At 42.7% G+C, this 24104-nt stretch overlaps 1 protein-coding gene across 1 annotated transcript in view; it reads right to left on the bottom strand.

The window, feature by feature from the left end:
• LOC131591997 (protein shisa-like-1) overlaps nt 1-16340 on the bottom strand; it is a 79719-nt gene extending 63379 nt beyond the window's left edge. The window contains exon 1 of the mRNA XM_058863184.1: nt 16320-16340. The gene's annotated coding sequence lies outside the window, so the exon portion shown is untranslated. The remainder of the gene's footprint in view (nt 1-16319) is intronic.
• Between the last annotated feature and the right edge of the window lie 7764 nt (nt 16341-24104).

Below are 24104 nucleotides of genomic sequence, written 5' to 3'. Positions count from 1 at the left end.
TGTGTTCAGAGCTCTCTGTTCTGGACCTGAGTTTGTTCTCATGCTGAATAAATAGTTTCGTAAACTGGGAGCCCGTCTCGTTGGTGTTTCATGCTGGTCCCCAGAATCCTGCTGCTTCCCTGGACGAGATCCTGAGGTTGTTGACTGCAACATTAACTGAATTACAGAAGTTTCTTCCTCCACTTCACACATTTTAGTACTTCACACTAAAATGGAAATGCCATTTTAGACTTTTCTACTTTAACTGCCCTCAGTTGTTTGTGCAAAAATGATTGAAAAGGATGTGATAATATGTGATAAATGTGACACAGGATAAGTGTGATACATAGGATTTGATACCTGTGACATGCATCACATGACATCTTAGATATGACAATATGATTTAAAAAATATATAATTAGTCATGGCAAATACAATATGTGATATATATACAATATATGTGATAAATATGAAACATTATTAATAGCACATCTATAATATATGTGGCATATATATGAGATATAATAGGACTTTTGGGTTTTTTGAGCGACTGATCCTCCTAAGAACAGACAAAGATCACCTGTTTTCTGGATTTTTTGTGTATTTGAAAAAGGAGCAGGTTTAGAAAAAAAAAGATGAGTCACAACCTTGTGCAGTCCTAAACGCTGAAAGATCAGGAAAGCAATGATTTTAATTACCACAATACCCACCTCATGTTCAGTGAAAACTTTAAATACCATATAAATTTTCTACTTAATAGCTGTATTTTCTGCAATCTGCCTGGATTAAGCTACATTGTCTCAAGACATTAAACATGACAAATCTTATTTTCAAATCTACTATAATATGTTTTAAAAGCTATTCCAAAAGCCCTTTTACTGACTTTCAGTAAAAATCACCTATTAACTATGCTGAATCATAGCACACTCTATAAATGGAAGCAAGACTCTAATAAAAGATAGGTTATTAATAAAAATGAGCAGTGGGAAGACGGATCAACAACTGAGAAAGCTGCATAGCAACGATAAGGGTGCAGGAATGAAAAGGATGCTGCACACAGGAAGCAAATTTATGCAAAACACAGGCTGGAGTACAATTGAACAAATATCTGCCTTTGAGTAACAAAAGAGCATTTCACATGTTTAGAAAAATGCACTTAGGCAAAAAACACTAGCACTTACTACTGATAACTGGACTGCCAGGTATGGGACAGGTATTTCGTACACTGCCATGGTTAATGAGTCCTCTGTCCTAAATGCACTTAACAATTAAAGCTAGTAATGCAGGATGAAAAATCAAAGCCTGTTCCAATTATTTGAAGCCTCAGTGTAGCTAAGGGAGAACGTAACTGAAAACAGGAGGAAGGGTAGTATTTTTTATTTCCATAGTAATCATCTTTGTAATACTTCGTAATTGAGAAAAGTTTAAAGTTGTTTTACAAATGGCTTGGAAAGAATTCCTTGAGCACTTGGAACAGCATCCGTTTTTTTGCCCAGAGTCTCGGATCCAAACAACTGATGTCTGCTTTGTTTTAGCTCACGTCTGTTCAATTGGTACCACACAACAGGCACCTCTGTGTGATTTTTACCGATATATCACCTCTCCCCAGTCTCTCATCTCCAGAGAATTCAAAGGTTAAACAACCATGACCAATCAGCAAGTTACAGATCTTAAGAAACTTTAAGAAACAAACTATTAACATACTTAATGAATTACTAGTTAAACAATGCTGCACATATCTGTGAAGGGCCTTATTCAAAATGTCAGCTTGCTATTGTTAGGCAGCAGTGAATACACAAGGCTCGAGTTTTCTATGTGTTAGAGCTCTGTTGTCTCATCTTCTTTCCTTGGCCAAGATCAGCTTCATCAAAAGGATGGGCTGAGTATTTCTCCAATAATTGACAGTAATAAGTAATAAGAGAGATGGTAGGAACAAGACTTCTGGATAAGCTCACATTACCTAAGAGGAGCTGCCTACTGGCCCATGCTGATGAATTGATCACATGTGGTCACTCGTTTCCCATCTCTAGACACAGCCCTAGGAACGGCCCAGCTCTGGGGGACAGACTGCTGTGCCCCGTGCTTCACTTCCAAAATCAAGCACAGAATGGTATTCTAGGAAGAGAAACAAAGCTAACCAAACCATGCCAGAATTACACCAGGACAAGGAACCTGCTGTCCACACAATGACTCTAGTAGAAGAGGGGTGAATTAAGGGTACCTAAGCAGAACTCCAGCAGATATTCAGACATTCCTGGGACACCACTCACCTATCTTTAGAAATTTCCTGCAGCACATAGAACTGTATCTATACTCAGTTCAGTGGAGAGGGGCTTTCCACATGCAAATCAATATGAATATCTCCATTTGGAAGACAAAGAAGGTGCTGTTGGCTCCGTTGGGTGGAGAGGACTCCATTGTGCATGAAAACATCAAGTCCAAAGAGTTACACCTCATCTACTTAGCACTGGCACCAGCTAAGGGTGAGACAGCTTTAGGAAACCTTATTTCTGCCAGCAGTTGATTGTCTTGTAGTCAAATGTGACAGAGGGGGCCAACTATGGGTTGTCCCCATCATTAGAGGTAAATAAGGAATACTGCACTGACAAGAGACCAGGGAAGCACAGAAAGACCACTGGAAGATGCAGCCTTGAACGTTCTTGAGGAAATGAGGATGCGCCAAGTGAAGAAAATCCAACTATACACAGTTGACAGCAACTATGCAAACTGCAAAGAACCCAGACTGTTACAAGCAAAAGAAATCTGATGCTGAAAGTTGCCCATGGACCTCTGGCAAATTGAGAGCACGATAACTTCCCGCCATGTGAAGGACAGATGCTGGGACTGCAAGAGGATTACTTTGCTTAACAAGAGCATGGAAGAACCAGAGCTTACATAACATGGCTGAGAACCATGTCAGTAGGAGAATTAATTCAAAAGTATTTTACTTCAGAGTTACGTACAAGGTTTTAGGAGAAGATAAGACTATCAGCCTGAAATTAAACAGGCTCCTTATTACATTTGTGTTTGGCATACCCAAGTCAGCATAGTTAGCCAAATCATGGCCTACAAACTTAAAGAAAAAGCACTTCACAGAAAAAAGTTAAACTGAGGTTCAAGAGCGCTTTGCTTTTGCCATGGCAGAATACAGAATAAAATGCTTCAGTAAATGAACTGAGAAAGGTATAGCACATAGTGGAGGAGGAATTACCCCTCACTGAGATTAACTGGTTGTTCACTAGCCAGGCCATTCCCGCAATATATCAAATTGCTAACCCAGGGTCTAAGGGCCATATTACCATGATAACAGAACAGATCTCAAAAGTTCAAGCACTCAGCAGTCTGTGCCTTAGGACACAGAGCAGAGGGTTTTTTGTCATATAGCTGTTAGAATAACCTGTACAAGCAGAGAGCGAATGCCGCTACAGCTCAAAAGGAGGTAGAACTTCGATACTGACTGAAATGAACCAACCAAATATGTAAAAAGAGTATGTGGGGGAAAAACCTGAAGAGAGAAATGACTCCATGTATTTGCTGGACCTAAAGACAGCACAAGGTCACGTATAAAACTGTTGGAAACTCAGAATACTTTTAGGGTGCCCATTAAGGAAATGTAGTCTGTAGATTACTTTCCCATCAAAGAAAGCAAATAAAGGAAAAGCCTAGATATTTTAATGATATAAAAGGAGGTGCTGATTACCTGTCCTCTAGCCAAGGTAAGGACACTAGGAGGGAAAATCCCTCAATATCTGATGGCTCACTGAAAACAAGGCTAGTTTCCACATGAACAAAACTTATGGTTTATAGAAGGAAGATTTGACATCCTCAAAGGTTTTTCTTCTTGTTTGGTGAGGAGACACATCTTAAGAATCTTTTATATGAGGAACTACTGCATCCCTGAGAACACAAAGTTTTAAAGCAGCCTGAATAAACATTGGAAATCTGATCGTGTTGAAGGTCCCTTCTCTCATCACCAAGGAGCCCAATTCCTACTGCTGATCAAAACACTACACAGGGAGCAAAAAGCAAGAGCCATTTCTGTCACAGACACTTTAGACCTGTGAAAGGAGCACAGCACAATGCCACAGTGGAAAAGAGCTTCAGTGCTGCCACCTGAGAAATGCCAAACATCGACAGAATCCTGATGATCAGAGTGCATGTAGGGAATCAATGTCTCTGCTGTCAGTGGATCACGTACCATAGTTGTCATCCTGCCATCAAGATGCTGTTTCTAAGTTAAGGGATTTCTAGTGAAAACCAACCTCTGTATTTTTTTTTTTTTTTGTGATTCCAGGTCACTTTTCCTGTCCCACTGCTGAACTTGATGCTGAAAACTAGTAAAGCAGTTCATATTCCCTCTGCTACTGTCAAGCTTTGCCCATTCAGTCCTTCAAAGACTCTGTGCCAGATGGCAAAGAACTGCACAGGCTTAACAGAATTTCTTGACCCACTTTACTTCAGAGAATTTAGGCATTCCAATTCCTCAAAACTACAAGTCCCAAGACACACTTTCTCTTACACTGAGCTGACTCCCTCCTCAAAGCATCCACAGCTTGGAGAACACTTCCTTGCCTTCACCCAGAAATTATTCTAACAGGATCCACCACTCACTGAGGAGCTGAGGGTGATAACAGTAAATTAAATTCATGCTGGTAAATGCAAAGTAAAGGAAGGAAATTACTTTCTCTCAGCACTGGGGAGGCTACTGCATCTTAGAGAGCTAGGAAAGCTATAATGAAATTATGCACATCAATTCTATGCAGATAGTGATTTAGTACTCAGTAGCAGATAGCATTTCAGAAACTGATGAGGGAAAAAAAAAAGGCGTGGGGAGGGGTGGAAAGAAAAGCTCATTATACCATGGCATGATTTTTGTACATCTCTAGAGCTGGAAAGGGATCAGGCATGACGAAGATAGTAAGAGCTGCAAAATGTTTTCTGTATGTAAAGCATTTGAAATGACTAGGAAGACTCAGCTGGGAAGGAATTTGATAAAAGTCTACAAAAATTTACAAGCAGCATTGACAACCTAAATAGACAGCAATCCTGCATCACTTCTCATAATACAAGAATTATCAAATAGGACTATGAAAAACAACAAAAGGAGGTGGTTTTCCCACACAGTTCTCTTTATGACAGAAGGTTGCTTATCTTTCAAGAACAATTAGGAAAATTCTATGGATAAAAACTTCCACCAGTAGCTATTAAACACAAAACTGTGACTCTGCTGCCAGACAGAACGTACCTGTGAGGCAGCCAGCCAGAAGCTGAGAGGGTATAACTGGAGAAATACAATTTCCCCATACTTAGATAATAAAATAACCTGTTGGTGGCTGGTTCTGGGGGTCTGTCCAATCCCCAGCTGCCGCCACACACTTCCTGGACAGGGGTCACACAAGGAATGGCTGTCCAGGGGTCTCAGGCAGTTTTCAGCTGGGGGTAATCCCTATGAGCTCAGCCTGAGGCTTCAAGTGATTAGCTCTTTTAGATGTGATTTCAGCTCTTGTAGTGGTCAGCTCATGGGTTACCCCAGCTGACGCGTGGACGAGAGACGGGAGGCCATGTAGCATTCCACAGAGTCCTTTCTGGGCAGGCTTCAGCAAAGGGGGCCAGTGACAGTCTTCCCCTGAACTGGGCAAAAGCTGGGGTTTTATAGGAAGGGGAGAATTGGGAAAAGGACCAATGGTTTAAGACAGGGATAAAATGACCAATAGTTTACAAGGAGATAACATGGGGTGCTGAAGCAGGAAGGGCTCCACAGCTTAATCACCATGACTAAGTAGTTTTGTTTTATCCCAGGGAACAGATCTCCAAGGTGGAAGCCCTTCCGAGGACTGGCCTTCCTCCACAAATACCTAGCCCAGGCAATAGTAACAAGCTAGAAGGATGCTTAACTGACCCAAACATTCATTCCTTCACCCTTCTCCTGGGTCATGGCCGACCCAAGAATCACACCAGTCATTAAATTGTTTATAGGAACACAGCTATTCCCTTTTGCTGTCACAATGAAACAGAAATGATATCTCACTTTTCTTTTTAAAGAACCTAACATTGTATAGATATTTATGCCTTACTGGATCTGCTGATCACTTGTGTTTTGATAGCTTTACCTTCTGTTGCACTGTGCTTTATATGGTGCAAAGCAACGAAGGGTTTGTGTTCTGATGACCTTCATCTTTGACTAAAAGCTGCCACATCACACCACTAAAACAGTCAGACCATGAAGAAGAATTTATTTCTTTAAATTTCAAGTGGCACTTTACTACTTCTGTCTTAAAACAGTATGTTCTTCAAACATTATTTCTTCCTTCTGATGTGCCAGAACTGCTCCTAACTACTCATATCAGTACATTTGCAGAGATCATTCACTCTTGTGACAAAACAAACTTCAGGTTTAGGTGCTGGTTTACATATTTTAAGGCACTGGGCTTTCTGCTTAGCCTTGCTGGAAATCCCAGATCCTATTCACAGGAGAAGGAAGACTGGAGAAACTGACATCCCAATTAATTCCCATTACATCCATTGTAATTTAGTACCTCAAAATTCAGGCTCTGTATTTTTGAATCCTTGCTATGAATACTTGCTGGGTGACTGTGTTTGTTTTTGGTGTATCATTACATTTGCTAGCAGTAGCAAGCAGTAGAGCATGCTGCTCGCTTTACTGGGTCTGCTTTGCTACTCATAGCTAGAAAACTCAATTTTGGTTACATCTTTCTTCCTGCAAATGACTAAAACCATCATTCTGATGGATTGCATTCAGCTTGGATACAGAAACAACATGCAAGATAATTTCACCTTATAACCCAAGAGGTATTTATCACTAAATACTCTTTACACTTATTGAAAGAGGATTAAAAAAAATGTGATTCTTAAGCCGTTATGGGCTTAAGAACTGAAAATACCAAATTCCTTGAGGACCATGTCTCAGCTTTGTTTTCAAGAAAAGGACACAGGTAATCCACTCCCTTCAACCAAGCTTTGGGGTTCTTTTAGTGGTTTCCTAAACTCTTCAAACTCTAAGTCTGTGGCTGTTCAATCATGGAAAATGCTCTTGTCCAAGAGCATAGGATTTCTAAGGGCTTGTGATGATGATGGCTCTGGAAACAAATTGATCATATCTGTGCACAGCATCTCAATTCACAGAAGAAAACATGTTCTTGTGGAGGGCTGCTCTGTGCCAGATACAAATTCTCCATAAGGGTTATTGACAGGCGTTTTTTGCTTTTTTGGCAGCTGAATTGGAAGAAAATTAGCAAAGAAATTAATGTTTAAACGGGCTAAACATTTGTTTGGTTTTGATGCTTGAAACTAAAACACCAGAACATTTACATCATGCCAGGCAGAAAGGAAGAAGAAAGGAAAAGGCAAAGGAAAGAGGAATTAGGCTCATGGAACAGGAAAATTATTTTCCAAGTTCTGATCAGTACTGCCTGAAACAAAATCATTGCTACCAGCCCCAGCACCACTTCCCATGGAAGACTTGAAGAGGAAGAAGACTCCAACAAATACTTCTGAGATAGAAGCTGAGCTCATTTGGAAGTTTGTTGCCAGCTGCTGGGCAGCCAGCCCATGCCAGCAGTAAACTGCAAAACACAGTCAGTCCCAACCCTGGTAACTAAAGCAAATTACAAGATTTCCATTTGCTTGCCTAAGCCCGCCCAAGAAAGGATACAGGGCTGACAACACGGAACAGGGAAGGCAGAACAAATTCAGAAACTAAGAAGAAACTTTAGCTTTGATCATGGTGAGTGATTGCACTACAGTTTCATTTGCATTATTGATTTCATACAGGGTTTTTAACTGTTTGTTGTAATATACAGGAGGTAGCAAAAACCATACTTTCTTTCTGTGCCTAATTATCAAAAAACATAGTAACATAACACAGTAACATAAACGCATCCTGCTTAAGAAAAGTGTTGACTTCCTTGAGAATATTGTTCCTCTTTTATCTTTCCTTGAAAAACAACTGGCACCAAGAGCTATGACTGGGGCTTTCTATGGCACAGACACAGTACAGGCTGCTCCTGAAAACCATGGTGGGAGCTCTGGCTTGAGGCTCTAAGGTTCCTCCATAATTACCCATTGGTTTAACACTACTGGAATAAATTTCAGTGATAAAAAGAGAAAAATAATGCCTTAAATGTTTCAAACTGTGAAGCCTTGTGAGCGTGTTCACTCTGTATTTCATTTCCATTTCTGCAGTAAGTTTGGAGCAATGTTACTTAGCTTCAACACAAAGGAATAAATTGTATTCTTAATAGTTCTCAGTCACTAGAACTCATGTTCATGCTACTGAAAATTTCCCACAGCAGTCCAAACTCAGAAGATTTAGGGAGACGTGGAGTTAGGGGATAGCAATAAAGGTTGAAAACTGAACTAAACTTTGCCATCAGCATTAACCTTCTTGCAACTCTAATCACAGAGAGAGCAAACCAGTAGAGAAGCAAAAAATGAACACAGGTGATGCAAATTAATTTTAAGGAGAGCTATGTGTGCATGTAGATCCATATTTACTTCTCTCTTGTCCAATAGATTATAGGGAAAAAAAACCAGCAAACTTCAGATTCTGGCCTTAGGGCTTAAATGACTAATGATGGATAGAACTTTCCCTGCTATTAATGTGTTACTATGAGAAAGAGGAGACTGTCTAACAAAGACTGAATTAATGAAGTGCATGGCACAAAAGTGTGGAAATCTAATCACAGAAACAGGGAGTGGATGGGGCTGGCAGGGACCTCTGGAGATCATCCAGCCCAATCACCCTGCTCAAGGGTCACCTGCATCAAGTTCCACAGGACTGCATCCAGGTGGGTTTGGAAACTCTCCAGAAAAGGAGACTGCAAAGCCTCTCTGTGAAGCTAGTTCCCGTGCTCTGTCACCCTCACACACCCATAAGCTCTTGGCAAAGCTCAACACATTCCAGCTGCTCTCTCACATAAACAGCAGCTCCACCACCCTGCCTTGCTGCCCTGGCTTTCCTAGAAGGAATGTAGCCATCCATGACTGTATTCCCACCATGTCTCTGTGGCTGCAATGAGACCATGGCCCCAGTGATAAAGAGCAGAAATGCAAAAGTAGTACCACTGCTGCCAAATCCCTTCCTCATTAATTTCTCATTGTTATGTTTAGCTTACTGTCCAGGAGTGCATCCCAATTCAAGCAGAGAGGACTCAGCAAGGGTTTACTTTAACAATAGCAGCCCTCAGGTACATGGGACCCTGCTCCCATTCAAATAAATAAGAATCTGCCCATGGACTTGCAAAAGTAGGATACCTGTCTTGAAAACAGTTATTTCATATTAAAGATGTATTTGAGCTCTGTTCAGTAATTCTTCACTTGTCCCCTTCTGCTCCAAAACAAAGGCAAATTGTTGCAAGACAAGCTTGTAATTTAACAATATAGTTCTATGTGTGAGGCTCCTAAAAAGCAATTATCACCAGCAATGTACAACATGAGCTGGTTTCTTATGTAAAATTTGTTTCTGAGGTAAACCCTCAGGAGTTTCAAGGAGCTGCCTTTGACTGACCCTAGCTGGGAGATGAACAGTGAAAAGGAAGAAGAGAAATGGGATCTTTGCAGCAGAGGTGAGCACAGTGATTTGTGCACTCTGCTGCTCTTCCAGCAGTGGAACTGCTTGTCAAAACCCACAGGGAAGAAGAACATCACCAAGGCCACGGGACTCTTTCCATTCACCACCTGCCCTGAAGAGGCTGGGGGTCAGGACGTTGCTCAGTGCCACTGCCCTGGCCTGTGTCCCTGCACTACAGCAATCCCTCTGCCAGCCCCTGACATCATTTCTCACAAGAATTCACACACTTGCCCAAACAGGGATGAGAGGGGCTGCAACACAAAATAATAATAAAAAAATCTCCATTGTGTGTGTAAAGAATCTCCTTGTAGAGCTGGCTCCAATGATTGTTCACTTCCTGGCTGCGGTCCAGGTTTCTAAATCCCTGCCAATAGTATCTCAAAATTAATTTCCAGCAATATCTTAATCAACAAAATGTTGCCACATCACAACACTTTACAGCAAAATCACAATGAATTACTCTTAGAACTCCACACAATTAAACAGGGTAATGAGCATTATACTGAACTTGCCTCTGAAGAATGGTTTCGGTACTGAGAGCAGTCACTCACTGATTCCTGCCATGACTTTTATATTCCTGCCCTGTCTATCTGTGATACTGTCTGTCTCTCAAGATGCCAGATACTGCACCGGTGTTTTATTCAGGTCAGGGCTCCTTCACCACTAATCTGTAAGGGGATTTTAACTGACAATATGAATGTTAGAAGAATGAATGTCTTGTTTTCATGACAAGATAGAAAATAAATTATTCGAAAGTATTAGAAATTAAATTAATTAATAGAAATTAAACCAATTAATCAGTTTCAATTATTTCAATTTACACATGCTTGACAACTCCCCACTTTGGGACAAAAAGTTCTTCAGGACTGTGAAATTTTGGGCCACAGCTTTCAAGTAAATTATTCAAGCAGTCCTGTTTTCAACCTGTGCTTTTTGGGATATGAAATGGAAATAGAAATGCTTTGTGTCTTGCTGATAGGAAGCTTGGTTATTATCTTGTCAGCCCTCTGTCCAATCATATGTAATGATCATACTGAAAAAAACAAGACATGAACAAAGAACCCAAGCTTAACCCTGGATTTTAATGCATATCGAACACTTATATTTGCCATTCAAGATAAAGTGTATGCAATTTCCTTGGAAAAGTCTCTCTCTCTAGACTTTTGTCTATATGTTCAAATGTTAAAATAGTAATTACCTGGAAAGTGACATAAGGGAAAGTATGTATGCTACAGGCTTTACAAGTCAAAATGTTCCTTAAATTTTAATAAGTGTATAACTATTGGGCAGGGGACTAAGTAAAGAAGAATTTAACAAATGTTGGTACTGTTAAGACACCAAAGGGGAAAAAAAAAAGCATTTTCACAAACATTCAACACACAAAAAAAAAACCAGTCCAAGATGGGAGATAACCAGAGAAAATGATACTCTGACTACCACAAGCTGAAAATTGTGTGAAAAAAGAGCCCTGAGGCTCTCATGTATGGGAATGCAACACAAATGGCAAAAGCACTGATCTGTATCTTTTCACCACTCCCTTGCACCCTGACAGCTCTATTTGGAATAGAGCTCCATTTGGAACAGTGCCTTTCTAGTGGCAAAATGAATGGAATACATGGATTTGGGAAAGAAAAGAATTGCAGATATCTATGAGGTACATTTGGAAATCCTTGCTTCCAACAAGCTTTAGGTGATTCATTTTGACTCCTCTTAAAGAGAAAGCCTGTAACTGTAAAGGATTCACTGCTGGTGAAAAAGCAATACAGGAATGTCAGTAAAATGAGGGCTGGAACATCTCCACCTAAAAACAATAACATCCAAATAAAGACGAAAGAAAAGTTTTAGTTAGGAACCAATCTGGCTAGAGTATGACAACTGATAGCAGCAGAATTGCATTCCAAAGTTTTCCTTAGTAGCTTCCAAAAGTCTCCCACATCAGTGTGGGAGATGGCATTTTGCTTGTTCAGGTAAATTGAAATCCCACTGCCCTTTCTGCTTGATGTAGAAAATCCTTTGTACCACAGCTACTACATCGCACTTTGCTGCTCCTTGAGTTCCACTCCTGATATGACCTAAGGGGCTCAAAATGGCATCCATTAGAATAAACAATATTTTATCAGTAACATGCTGAAGCCTCAGTTGTTTCTCTGGGCTGAATGAGAGTGGATAATCCTTTACAATGCTCCAAGGAATGCCCTGAGATTTGCTGTTTGCAGTGCTTGGTCTTGCAGACATGTTACTGCTAAGAGCTCTGAAGTGAAGCTCAGAACAATGCTTCATGTTCTGTGTTATATGACTCTGGTTCTTTATTAGGAAGTTTCTTTCTAGCTACTGAAGTATGTTTAGGAATACATCTTGTTCCTATGGAAATTGGTGAGAATTCTGCCCTTGCCTCCAAACAGAGCAGGAACAGACTCCCTGTCTGCAACATGAGACATCTTGGCATAAAGCGAGAAAATTGGGAGGGCCTGCTAAGCTTCACTGGTGTGGGACGGTCAGCCTACAAATCAAGAGACTCCCACAGGAGAAGCAGGAGGGCTCCAACACACGCAGAGGGGAGGCCTCTCCCTGCCTTATCCCCAGAGAAAATCCCAAATCCACTCCTCGGCTCCTTCCCCCTGCCAGCCCATCCAGGCAGCTGAAGGTAAAAGGCAGAGCAGCAGCAGCATCTCATGGCTGAGGTGCTGCTGAATCCAACACTCCTCTGAGTGATACAGGTATGGGAAGAACTTGAATTTCTAAGAAATTTGAGTTGACATCTCTATTTTATAAGTAGAAAACACACCCAGGTCCAAAAATTCCAAAATGGCTAGGGAGTTTGAGCATGTGAATTTGCATGTGTGTAATCAGGCACCTCAGAGACGGGGGGGAGGCATCTCTCCAGAATGCATTTTTTAAAACACAGATTTATTTGGGTTGTTTCAAACATGGGCCTTAAAAGCCTAAGTAGTTTTTAAATTATTATACTTTGTTCATTAAAAATATGGCGAGTAAGTGAAAGGCTAGAAAGGAGCTTTTCTACATCTTCACGTTTAATAAGTTTCACTTTTTAAAAGAATAAAATGACAGAAACAGGAGAGATTTACATTACCACTGGTATGTAAAAATATAGTTTTTGTTTTATCTTAAGTTTGGCCATGGAATTCTGATAAAAAGCAGAAGTAAGTCTACCATATAGAAGAGATACCATTTTAAAAGTCAGTTTTTCATCTGCAAACCCTTCATACAAAACAATCCTGCCTCAATCTAAAAGATTGGTTTATCAGAAAGATTATTAGGGTGATTTTGAAATTAAGACCAAACTAAAAACCCTATAGCTAAATCAAGTACACCACCATTTGAGGTATAAACCCTTTATAGCAGCTTATGAAGAACATAACTGAGCACCCAACTGGAATAACAGAAACATCTCTCATACCTTCCTAACACCATTACTCACTCCTTTCAAATGAGGTTGTGCATTTTATAAGCTCAGAAAGTATACCTGGAAACTCACCTGCTCAACCCTCTCCTAAAAATATAGAAAAAAATTAAAAATTTCACTTTGGATATTTAGTGCTGATCTCTGCCCTTCACGAGCCCCTTGCTGCCAGTATGCCTATTTTAAATTCATAATGGACTTATTTTTCCACCCAGAAAATCCAGTACATTCAACCTGACAGCAAAGAGGAAATGCAGTGATGAGCCATTCTTTATTTTCAAGTCCTTGGAGTACATACCCTGTGAACTTTTTCTCTGAAATCTATTTCCCTAAAATATATTCAGCAAGATGAATGTTAAGGAACTAGCACTGGAAGCAATTCCTCCACAACATCTTCACACTGATCTCCAACAATCCCACTGGTGTACAGATGCCAGTGACCTAGGACTGAGACAGGAAAAATCTTGGCTCCCCTTTGTTATTGTGCTGCACTAACATTTTACTGCTTCTCCAGAGATCTTTCTGGGCACAATATAGGCACACAGCAAAACTCCACACTCCAAATAAGCAACACTGGATGATGATTAATGGTGATATGAAAAAGTTAAAACAGAGGGATAAAATGACTTTTCCCGAGTACATCAGTTACAGAGAAAGGAACTCTGCCACCTCCTCTAAATACCGGTCCAGTATCATTCATCCCAGGTGTGGGACTTCCAACACCAGAGAAACAAAGAATATTAAGTCTATTTCCACATGACAGCAAAATTTGAGCAATAGGCTGGTTGACCAGTTTGAGGTATCTTGAATATGAACACCATTAGAAGCGCTTCTGTTTATAAAACCAGCATATATTATATCCAAGTTACTTTGGTATAATGTTGAGTAAAACACAGAGCAAACCAATATTATTATCCATATTTATAGACTTAGCCTTCATGTCTGTGTACTTTTTTCCCCACTCCCTCAAACAAAACCCCTTTATCAGTGACAGCTTTACATACTCAGGTATCTTCTCACAAACTAAAGTGATTATTGTTCTGAAAATATCTATAAAAATAATAAAAGCTTGTTACAAGTTATCTTTCTTGCTACCACTCTTAAAATATTAAGCTAAGAAATTTTTTTTACCCCCTCATGGTACCTAGGGTCTGAAAATGAACTGGAATATCTGCTGCTCTTACTACCACCAATAATAAAAGGCTGAGCTTTACAGAGGACGCACAGCAAAACCTGTATCGCTTTCTCTCTACTTGTATTGACTGTATAGCACTAAGTAGTAAAAATTTAGTTATTCAGCAAGGAAATTTAGGTCAATGACATCCAAAGGAGACAAGACAAAAAGTAATATTTCTGTTCTTTCTTTTTTTTTTTTTTTCTATTAATGGGATTGTCATAAAATTATTTCACTGGTAACTAGGGGCGGGTAATGGTCCTCAAATCACAAGAAATATTTTCAGACAGGTATCTCACTACTGAGTTGCTAAAATATAGAATACAAAATTCAAGGTCACAAGTCATAGGGGTATTTCAGTAAAAATACCTTTAGGGTATTTCAGCAAAAGCCTGAAGTGTGATTTGCCTACTCCAATGCATTTGGAATGAGGCAGATGTTTTAGTACTTTGATGGAATGAGCTGAAGATAGACTCCTCATGAGTTATAACAGTTTATTCACTCAGAAAGAGTGTTTCAAGAAAGAAGAAAGAATGTATGCTTCATATAGAAGTTCCCCCACTATTATAACTTCCTACTCCTGTAATCTGAAACAGTCACAACTGAACGTCTCTCAGGCAGTATTTCAGAACTGAATATTCCGAAAGATTCCGTACACACTCCCAATGCTTTTCAACGTAACACTACATATTAAACTGTATCTTGCAAAACCATGAAAATTTGCAGGGGAGTTTCAGATGTTTAACCTAACATATAGTTAAGTTAAAAGTGTATGTTTGATCATTCTCTCTAAAAAGAGCTTTTAAGTCCCTCTCAGGTTGCAATGCTAAGGCAAGTGATCAAGACTGTCATTCAGTTTCACAGCATTTTCTTCCCTTACTCTTACATCTTCTCACTGGAGGTGTGCTCTTTATAACAGTGGATAATCCTACAAATTTCAGAATGCTAAAGACTCTCATTTTTACCTTGTTCTGATGAAGTTAACCCAGGAAAGTTAACCAGGAAAAAATGACATTAGAACCACTGTTTACAGCTGGATGCTAACAGTTCACCCTTTTGAAGGCCAGCAAGACTGTACTATGTTAAATAAAGACTGGAGTTAAAAAGGAGGATTTTTATCACTACCATTAAGGAAAAGGAACTTATCATGTATATTCTCTCCTCGTAACAGAGGGCAACACACTAGTATACTCGATTTTAACAGTACTCCATCTTAGATAAAGTGTTTTGCTGGATTAACTCTGAGCACAGGTGCAAGTTAGTGACATTTCCTTCTGTTGAGAACAGTGGGGTAGGAAGAAGTTAAAGAGACCTGTCAAGGTCACACTACAACGCGATAACAAACTTAGAGGGGAAGTCACCACTAATTCCCAGCTCAGCTGTATCAGAGACTGCAAAACGAATCTCCTCAAAGGGCTCTGTGCTGCCAAATGGCATACAAGCAAAAAAGATCAGAATCACAGTTTTTAGCACTAACACCTCTCAGGACTACTCTGAACACGAGACAAGTCAGAACACATCTTAGTTTGAGCTTTATAGCTAAATGAGGTAATGCAGCAGAACAAGTACTCAGAAACCTTGTGTAACTCTCACACTTGCTTAATTACATCCACATATCGTCAATTAAGTCTGGGGAAATCGTTGAGCGTTGGAGGAAAAGCGGAAGAGGGGCTACAGGATCACTCATTCAAGGTTTATTTGCTTGTTTTTGTCCCCGGTGACAAAACACGGTGCTAGTACAAATATGAAAAGAGAGAAAATCAGGCAAATAGACAACCTCGAAGGCTCAGAGGGGTCCTGTCGTCATGGAAACAAGTCGCCGCTAATGAGCTTTCCACGGCATGAGTGATTAATGCCCGAGCCCTGTAAATAAACACTGATTCCGAGCCCAGACACAGGCAGCCGCTGGGTTGGGGCGAGCAGCAGCGCAGCGCGCACTCGCCGCGGCTCCCTGCGCACGAAGGGGACCGCACAAAGTTTCCCGAGCGCTGCTGCCACCGCGCTGCGCGGGGGAGCGACGGCGGCCACCGCACAGCACAACCCGGGCCGGGCCGGGCACTCTGCCCCGCTCCTGGAGCTGGGCACAGTGCCCGCAGATGTCCGGCAGCGCACGGAGCAGCGCAGCCCGCGACCCGCACACACACACCAGCCCTCACCTTGCGCTAAGTCGCTGCCCGCACACAGCCACTTTTCCTGACAGCCGCACGGCGAATCCACGAAGGAGAGTGCGGCTCCGGCTTGTGCCCAGGGACGGCAGCGGCGGCACCTCCGACCTCGGAGAGCAGAGCACAGTGGTTCAGCCGGCGAGCGGGGGGAGGAGGCACCGATGCATAGGAGCAGCAGCTGCTGCTGCTGCTGCCGCTGCCGCTGCTGCTGCAACCTCCTTCCCTGGCTCCCCCATCCCCTCCTGTCCCCGCCTGCTTCTCCACCTTCTCTCTTCCTGCCCCCGCCCCCGCTCCAACCAGTTGCTCTCGTTCCACCTAGGCTGGCTCTCCAGGTGCCTCCCTGCTCCCACACGCGTCCCCTACAGCAGCTGGAGCTTCGGGGCGGCGGCTCCGCCTCTCGCCGCGCTGGCTCCGCTGTCCCGCACGGAAACTTCCCCGCTGCCGGCGCTCCTGTTCTGTTCGGCCGGGGACATCGCAGCGCGGAGCCCTGTCCCGGCTCGGGGACAGGCAGAGCCGCCCGGAGGTGGCCACTCACCTCAGGAAAGCCCGGCGGCGCCCTCCGGGGATGGGGGTGGACGTGGCGCTGGCGGCGTCACCGATGGAGGTGAAACCTGGCGGGGGCGCGGGGCGCTCGGCGGTCCCCCTGTCCTCTCCCTGCCCTGCTCCTCCTGCGGGGCTCCCCGGGGAGGGACGCGCTGCCGGCACTGCCGGGCCGCCTCTGCGGTGGCCGCCGCCCGCCCTTCGGAGCCGGGGGGAGGATGGATGAGGAAGGGGGCGCTGGCAGGGCGGGTGCGGCCGGAGCTGAGCCGTGCGGTGCCGCTCTGAGGGGCACAAGGATCGGCTTCCCTTGGGCAGACTGGGCTCTGTCACCAGCGAGCGGGCGGCCGGACTAGGAGGCGACAGTTCTGCGGCTTCCCCAGGGCTCCCAGCCAGGCGCTGGTCCCTGCCCGGCTACGACCCGGACCCACTCTCCTCTTCTTCTTCTTCCCCCCCCCCCCTTCCCGCACGCCGCCCTCCCTCCCAGGCGTTACGATGGCACCGGGGATTAAGTGTACGTTCGATTTTAAGAGCATTATATTAATAAACAGCGATTCGGTGGTTTTAAATTACTCTGCGAGCATCCATCCGGCAGCCTGTTAAGAAGGAATCCTCTCCAAGCATCGGAGGGAGCAGAGCGCGGGCGCCGGGTCCTCCGGTGCCTCCGGCGGGGCTTGCCCGGGGAGCCGCGGCCGAACGCCCGCCTGCTGTGGGCCTCCTTAGGAAAATTCCTTACGGAAGAGCCCTGCCCGGTTCGGGAAGGAGGTGCGCGCACAGCTGCCGGCGGGAAGGACGGACGGAGCACCGGGAGAATCCCGGCCTCCGCCTGAGAACAGCCCCAGAGTTTGTCCCACGTCTCACTGGAGACTAAACCAGCCCGGGCTAGGCAGGGGCTGGCCGTGCAGCCGGAGTTTAGACGCTGGAGGAAGTGCACGCCTTTAGAGTTGTGGAAATGTGGCTTTTAGACGGCGTGACGCCAGCGGACACACGGACAGGCAGCGCGATGTGAGCCCTCCTGGCTCCCAGAGAGAGCCTCGAGCTCACCTGCGCACCCGGCGGCCCCTCGCTGCTGCAGCACCCGCGGCTCCAAGACAAAGACTGAAGCAACTCCGAGATGGGAAGAGAAGGATAGACACCCTCAAAAAATGGCTAAAGCTTCCCGTTCTCCCCCTCCTTCCTTCTGCATCACACCTCCAGAGCTCAACAGGTGGCTGGCATCTCAGAGCCTCAGAGAAGATCTAAGCTAATCTAAGTAGTGTCTATAAGTGACCTCTCTCATGAATTCACATTATAAGAAAAAAGAGATTTTTCATTTACATTTTAATGTAATGCAAAGTAGGGAGCTCCAGACACTGTTGCAAGAATGATGACTCATGCCTACCACATGTACATTGTTTATTGTCCGAAGATGGGACCGTGTTTAAATTAGGCTGGTTGATAACCTAATCCGAATGTTCTCAACTGCTTCCCTGTAATTATGTTCTGGAGAAAGTAAAGCATCATTTCTTAACCCTAGTCTCTCGCCCTGACACATTTTAATTTAATCTTGTGTGGAACTACATGTTTTGAATTTCCTAGCAGGTGGAGTGCTCTTTCTGCACAGGCACTGCATGTGGAAAGGAATGATCACAGATGTACTTCTCAGATCAGGCAGGAATGTAAACCATGGCTTTCTGCACATTAGCAGATAAAAACTGTGAGTTCAACAATTTCAAACAGAAATTAATACCCTGTCAGCTTGTGCTAGTTTCTCATACTGGGTTGTCTTATTACACAGCTTTGTTAAACTAGGCTTCACCATCCTATTGGGACTAATTCTATTCCAGACACCAAAAAAAACCCCCTCCTTATGGCTAGGTGGGCTGCTGTTATTTTTTCATAAAATAATTACAGGGCAAAGAAACGGTGAACCATCAGTTCATCTGTCTGTTTCCTTCTTGCAGTTCCATACTATTGCCAATTCCTGCATTTCACTAAGTCTCCAGAGTACAAGGGCAATAAGCTGTTCTGTTCCCTGTTCTTCATTTGTTTTTTCTTTTCAAGCAGATGGTATCAAGGAAGCTCTTCCCACACATACACAAAGATTCAAAGCCATTCCTATGAGGAACTCAGGCTTCAGCTACTCCTTTTGTTCTGTGCTTCTCCTTCCGAGAGTGACACTCTCACCCCCACCCATTTCATTGTTGTGAGTGACCAAAGGAGAAGCTATGGCCAGAGTCTCCTCTAAATACGACACAAACAACTCTGTGGTACTCATGCCTATTTTGTGAGGAGCAGACATTTTTCAGTGGGTAAATGTGTGAGGGGAAAGATCAGGATGAAGAATGTTTATTTTTGCTCAATATTTTGGAGGGAAGAGAGAAATGCTGGGATTTTCATGGTTTGAGCTTTCAATTGGCTTTTGGTCAGATCCCAAACCCACAGGGTTGAAACACAGCAAACAGTAATAGGGAAATGCAAATTAAGACAAGATATTAAAATTTAATCCCGATCAATGATTCTGTCATCCCATGCTTGTACCAGATGCAGCAACCAAATGCTTGTGTCCCAACAGCCTCATCATCTGCTTGATGTTGTGTGGCTCTTTTTGCAGTAAATATAAAATAAAACAAATATTATATTTTAGCGAGTTGGTAGACACTTTCTATTTTCTAAAACATCTACAAGTCTTCCCACTCTAGCACCCCTGTTTCATAAATAAAAGCTGTTCAAAATCATGACTTCTGCCCCAGTGTAAACTTCAAATACCTGCCTTGCTGTGGAAGGTGTCACCAATCAAAAGACAGTGATTTAACTATCACTCTTGCCAAAACCAGTGCTGGAATTGGTGTTAGGATTCAATCCCACTGAGTGTGGCAGTGTTCCCAATCCAGCCTATACTGCTTCAAGGTTTTGATGTTAAAGCTCTATATAAAAATACAGAAGATGGTTAGAATCCAAGAAGTGGTCATTTGCTTAATGTGGTATAAAGAAACCTTAAATAGGAACCTCATTTGGGCCTTGAGACAATACCACAGTAAATAGTAAAATAATGAAAAATAGCATAAAACTGTTATTCAAAGAACCTTTTTTCTCTCTTACCTGGAGTTAGAGAAAGGCAGTATTTTCAAGTTCACAATATCTGAGCAGCTAATTTGCTATTTTAGCCCTTACAGGCCAGCTCTACTGGCTCACATAAACTAACTTTGCTCACAGGGAACGTCCCACTGACTACAGCAAGGACAAGTTCACACCCCAGGCTTTACACTGCGGATTCTGTACTGGAACAACTGTGTCAGGGGCCAAATGCTGCAAAGATCTGCAGGCATGAGTTATACATGAAGATAAGCAGGTGTCTAAGCCTTTGTGGGTCTGACCCCAAATTTCTCAGGTATTCTACACTAAAGATGGAAGGCCAAAAGCTTAATTGTTCCATCCTGGGAATCCCATTCACTTTCATCCTCTGTATGAGGATGAAAAACTTCATGTTTAACATAAAGTTTTTCCTTGGTAACATCAGGAAATCTTGATAAGGTATTATATGCACAGAAGTACAGCATGTCAGTATCAGATTCATTTCTGAAAAGGCTAATTTACCTTCTAGCATTCCTAGTAGTTTTCATTGGACTATAATGACATTAAATGCTCTGTTTCCACACAGTGTTTGGAAAATACCGTAAGACAGTGTTTCAAATATTGTTTCACTCATCTTTCATAACTCATCGTAAAAGATTACCTAGGGGGAAACCTGCATGGGTTTTCTTTTGTGAGGGACTTACATGCTGACAAGGTGCATTAGATCATTCCAGATGAAAAGTGTTGGCATCTGCAGTGAATTAACAGTCAGACTGCTGACTGCAAAAAGGGCAGTCCAAACTCAGGTGGTTTGGACATGGCCTTGGCTATCACATGGTCATTGAAGATTGCCAAAGATGGTTTTTCAAAGCTAAATGTCAAAGAAATTACTTGGGGACAGCCCTTACTGTTGCTGTCCAGGCTGTACATGTGTATATAAATGTATGTATGTTTCATTTTCAGGAAAAAAATTATATTTAAAAAGTAGATCAGAACCAAGAACCCTGGCATATACTTCTAAAAACATTCTTGAAGCTGTGAGTTTGGAAAGGGCTACCTCTAACATAAATACTTGGGTATCATTTAAATTAGCTGGGGTTTCCAAAACAAAAACAAAAGGAAAATAACAGAGGCAAAACAATAGTTAATTATAACAGTGTAAGGACATTTATCTGTGTGATTTGTGCACACATAATAGGCACATATACATAAATACACATTTTTCAAGCCCACATCCAGGGAAGTAGAGTGGGTTGCAATATTACACAGTGCAGATGCTACTCCATGCTAGCTGGTGGTAAGGGTTTGTACTGGTAGATCCATCCCAGAACACACACAAATGTGTGGGATTGGCATTAATCCTGTTATCCCAGAGGGAAGGACATTCATTCCTCCTCCCACAGAGCAGCCTACCAAAAATTCACAATGCTCTTTCCTCCCCTTCATTCCTAAGCCAGCCAGACTGCAGCACCTCTCTCCCCCTCATATGCACTCCAGGCAGCTGCTGCTCAGAAGGGCAAGAGGGGAAGAGAGCTGTTTTTGTGGCAGCAAATCGAAAATACTGGTTGCTTCTGGGTGTAGACAGTGGGTTCTGCTATGGCAGCCGACATTTAAAACACATTCACACTTGTCACACAAATATTACACAGCATGTGGATTGTCCCTGCCTAGCTCAGCAAGGCCATCCCTCTCCACACTCTCTTTTAGATGCTTTTTGCTCTGTGTCTGATTGACAAGGAGAAAATGTGTGATTGCTCCCAGAAGGTTAACAGACCTGTGCTCTTAAGCTGTGCTACCATGCTCTCATAAAGCAGAGAGAGGAGAGCTGGAGTAGCCTTCCAGGCTGACATTAAAAGCAAAGGTGCCTCTGCAGCTCTCTGTAAAAAGACAAACCATCCTTCTGAGTCATTCTGTGCACAGCAGAGGAGTTATCAGTTCCAAAAGAGTCTGAGTTGGATGGGGCTGGATAACTTTGTGTTGGTAAAGAGAGGAGGGGGGAAGTGGAGAGAAAGGGAAGGGAGGGAAGAGAAGGAAGGGAGGGAGGAAGGAAGAGAAGGAAGGAAGAGAAGGAAGAGAAGGAAGAGAAGGAAGGGAGGGAGGGAGGGAGGGAGGGAGGGAGGGAGGGAGGGAGGGAGGGAGGGAGGGAGGGAGGGAGGGAGGGAGGGAGGGAGGAAGGAAGGAAGGAAGGAAGGAAGGAAGGAAGGAAGGAAGGAAGGAAGGAAGGAAGGAAGGAAGGAAGGAAGGAAGGAAGGAAGGAAGGAAGGAAGGAAGGAAGGAAGGAAGGAAGGAAGGAAGGAAGGAAGGAAGGAAGGAAGGAAGGAAGGAAGGAAGGAAGGAAGGAAGGAAGGATTTGACTCTATAAAATGAAAGTAGATCTTTGTGGTCATGGTGTTCAGCCAAAGCCTCCAGTTTTGAAAGAAAGAGATGCAGCTTGATGCTGTATTTGGACTTGTATGTAGAATCCTTAATAAGGGGAAAAAAGTGGTAGAAGAACACTTGCAATATAAGTAGATCTATGCAAACCAAATGAGAAGCGTGAAGAGAAAAGGGAGCAAATTCTGGATCAAGTTTTATGCTCTCCACAATTTATGGTGTAAATTATTGTACAACACATATCAGCTATTAGTTTTTCCACAAGTTCAATTCTGTCACTGTTCACTTTCTGTCAGAGATCGTTACACAGGGTTGGATTGTTGAACAGTGGCTACATTTCATTCCAAATATGGCTGCACTTCAGGGGAGAGATTGTTATTGCTGAATTGTGTCAATTTTTAAAGGAGTCTGAGATCCTTGACATGGAAAAAAGCTATGCAGATGTGTGCTGACTATATTTTACTGGAAGATACTAACCAAAGCAGGGAGGAGAGCCAGCAGGGTGGACTTCCATGTCCTTACAGGACATGAAGTTTCCCAAGGTTCTTGGGAATATTTTTTTCCCCCTTAGTGGGTCTTTGACAAGTAGAGCATGTTTTGGTTTAGCTATCCACAATATAAACACAAAAATATCTGGTCTCCCAGATGTGCTGCAGAACATACTGTTTGTCAAATATTTTAAGGTTCTCTAAATGAGAAGGAATTTGTATTGTTGTGTTTTGCTTACTAGAAACCAGCAGGAACTTTTCCATGGCCAACTCCATCACCACCGGCTCACATTGGGGGGTTTTTGCAGGGTGGGACATGACTCATGCTCATGTTTGTCAGCATAAATGACCTTTTCAGGACAGATTGGTTGGAAGTTTGCTGGGAATATAGCTTAGCTTTGGGTTCTCTTGTCTCTTTCAGTCCTCTTGCAGGATATTTAAGGATCTGGTGCAATGAGGGAGGAAAGGAAGGCTGCTTTTAAATGAGTCGGAAAAGGTTTTATTTTGATGGGCGCACGAAATGAGATTTCTCTCTAATCCTCTGTGTAATTCATTGGCGTAATCTCTTTGTAGGCACATCATATTAATCCTTGTTATTACAGAGAGGACCTCAAACATGGAAAGTTTCAAAACATGCTGCTGTATGGAAAAGGCCAAGATGTTGGATCTCCCTACTCTTTATACTATAATAAAGATTTACATCATTTATGCCTTAGCAGTTCACTGGAAATAGTCCTTGAAGTTAGTATGCACAGAAAAAAAAGGAAAAAGGAATAAAAATGAGAGAAAATGTTTGAACTGAGAAACATTGAACCATACCAGCAAAGGGATTTTTCTCTTGTGTGGGAATGAACAGCAAAAGTTCACTGAAAGGGGTTTTAATGTCAGTGGAACCCAGAGCTTGAAGCATTATTTGCAGAGTTGCTTATGATTTCCTTTATATTCAACTCCAAGGGTTCTGTCAGTGCAGAACATACACACAAGAGAAAATAACCTATAAAACCATAATGTAAATAGGTTTCTCTTTCACAATATTCTGCGGTCACAGGTTTTAGATTGCTGTCCTTGGGCTAGGATTTGCAGACAGGAAATGTGCCTTTATTGTTGCATGGGTATGGCTTATAATCAAAATTACCTCTATATTAATAAGTGATTACATCCAGAGCCATATTCCCTCCTCCTGGTTAGGATTTCTTCCTGATGGACTGGAAAAGGAAATTTTAAACTCCACTGGAAATGTATTCTCCTGCCTGAAATAGGAGCTGGGATAGGTACTTCCCCCATGATGGTATGTCCCTCTCTCACAGTACTGCTGTATCCTCCC

This window comes from Poecile atricapillus, chromosome W, assembly GCF_030490865.1.
Source record: "Poecile atricapillus isolate bPoeAtr1 chromosome W, bPoeAtr1.hap1, whole genome shotgun sequence".
NCBI classification, from domain to species: Eukaryota; Metazoa; Chordata; class Aves; order Passeriformes; family Paridae; genus Poecile; species Poecile atricapillus.
The sequence above is the reverse complement of the archived record's forward strand: the minus strand, read 5'-3'. Positions and strand labels throughout refer to the sequence as shown.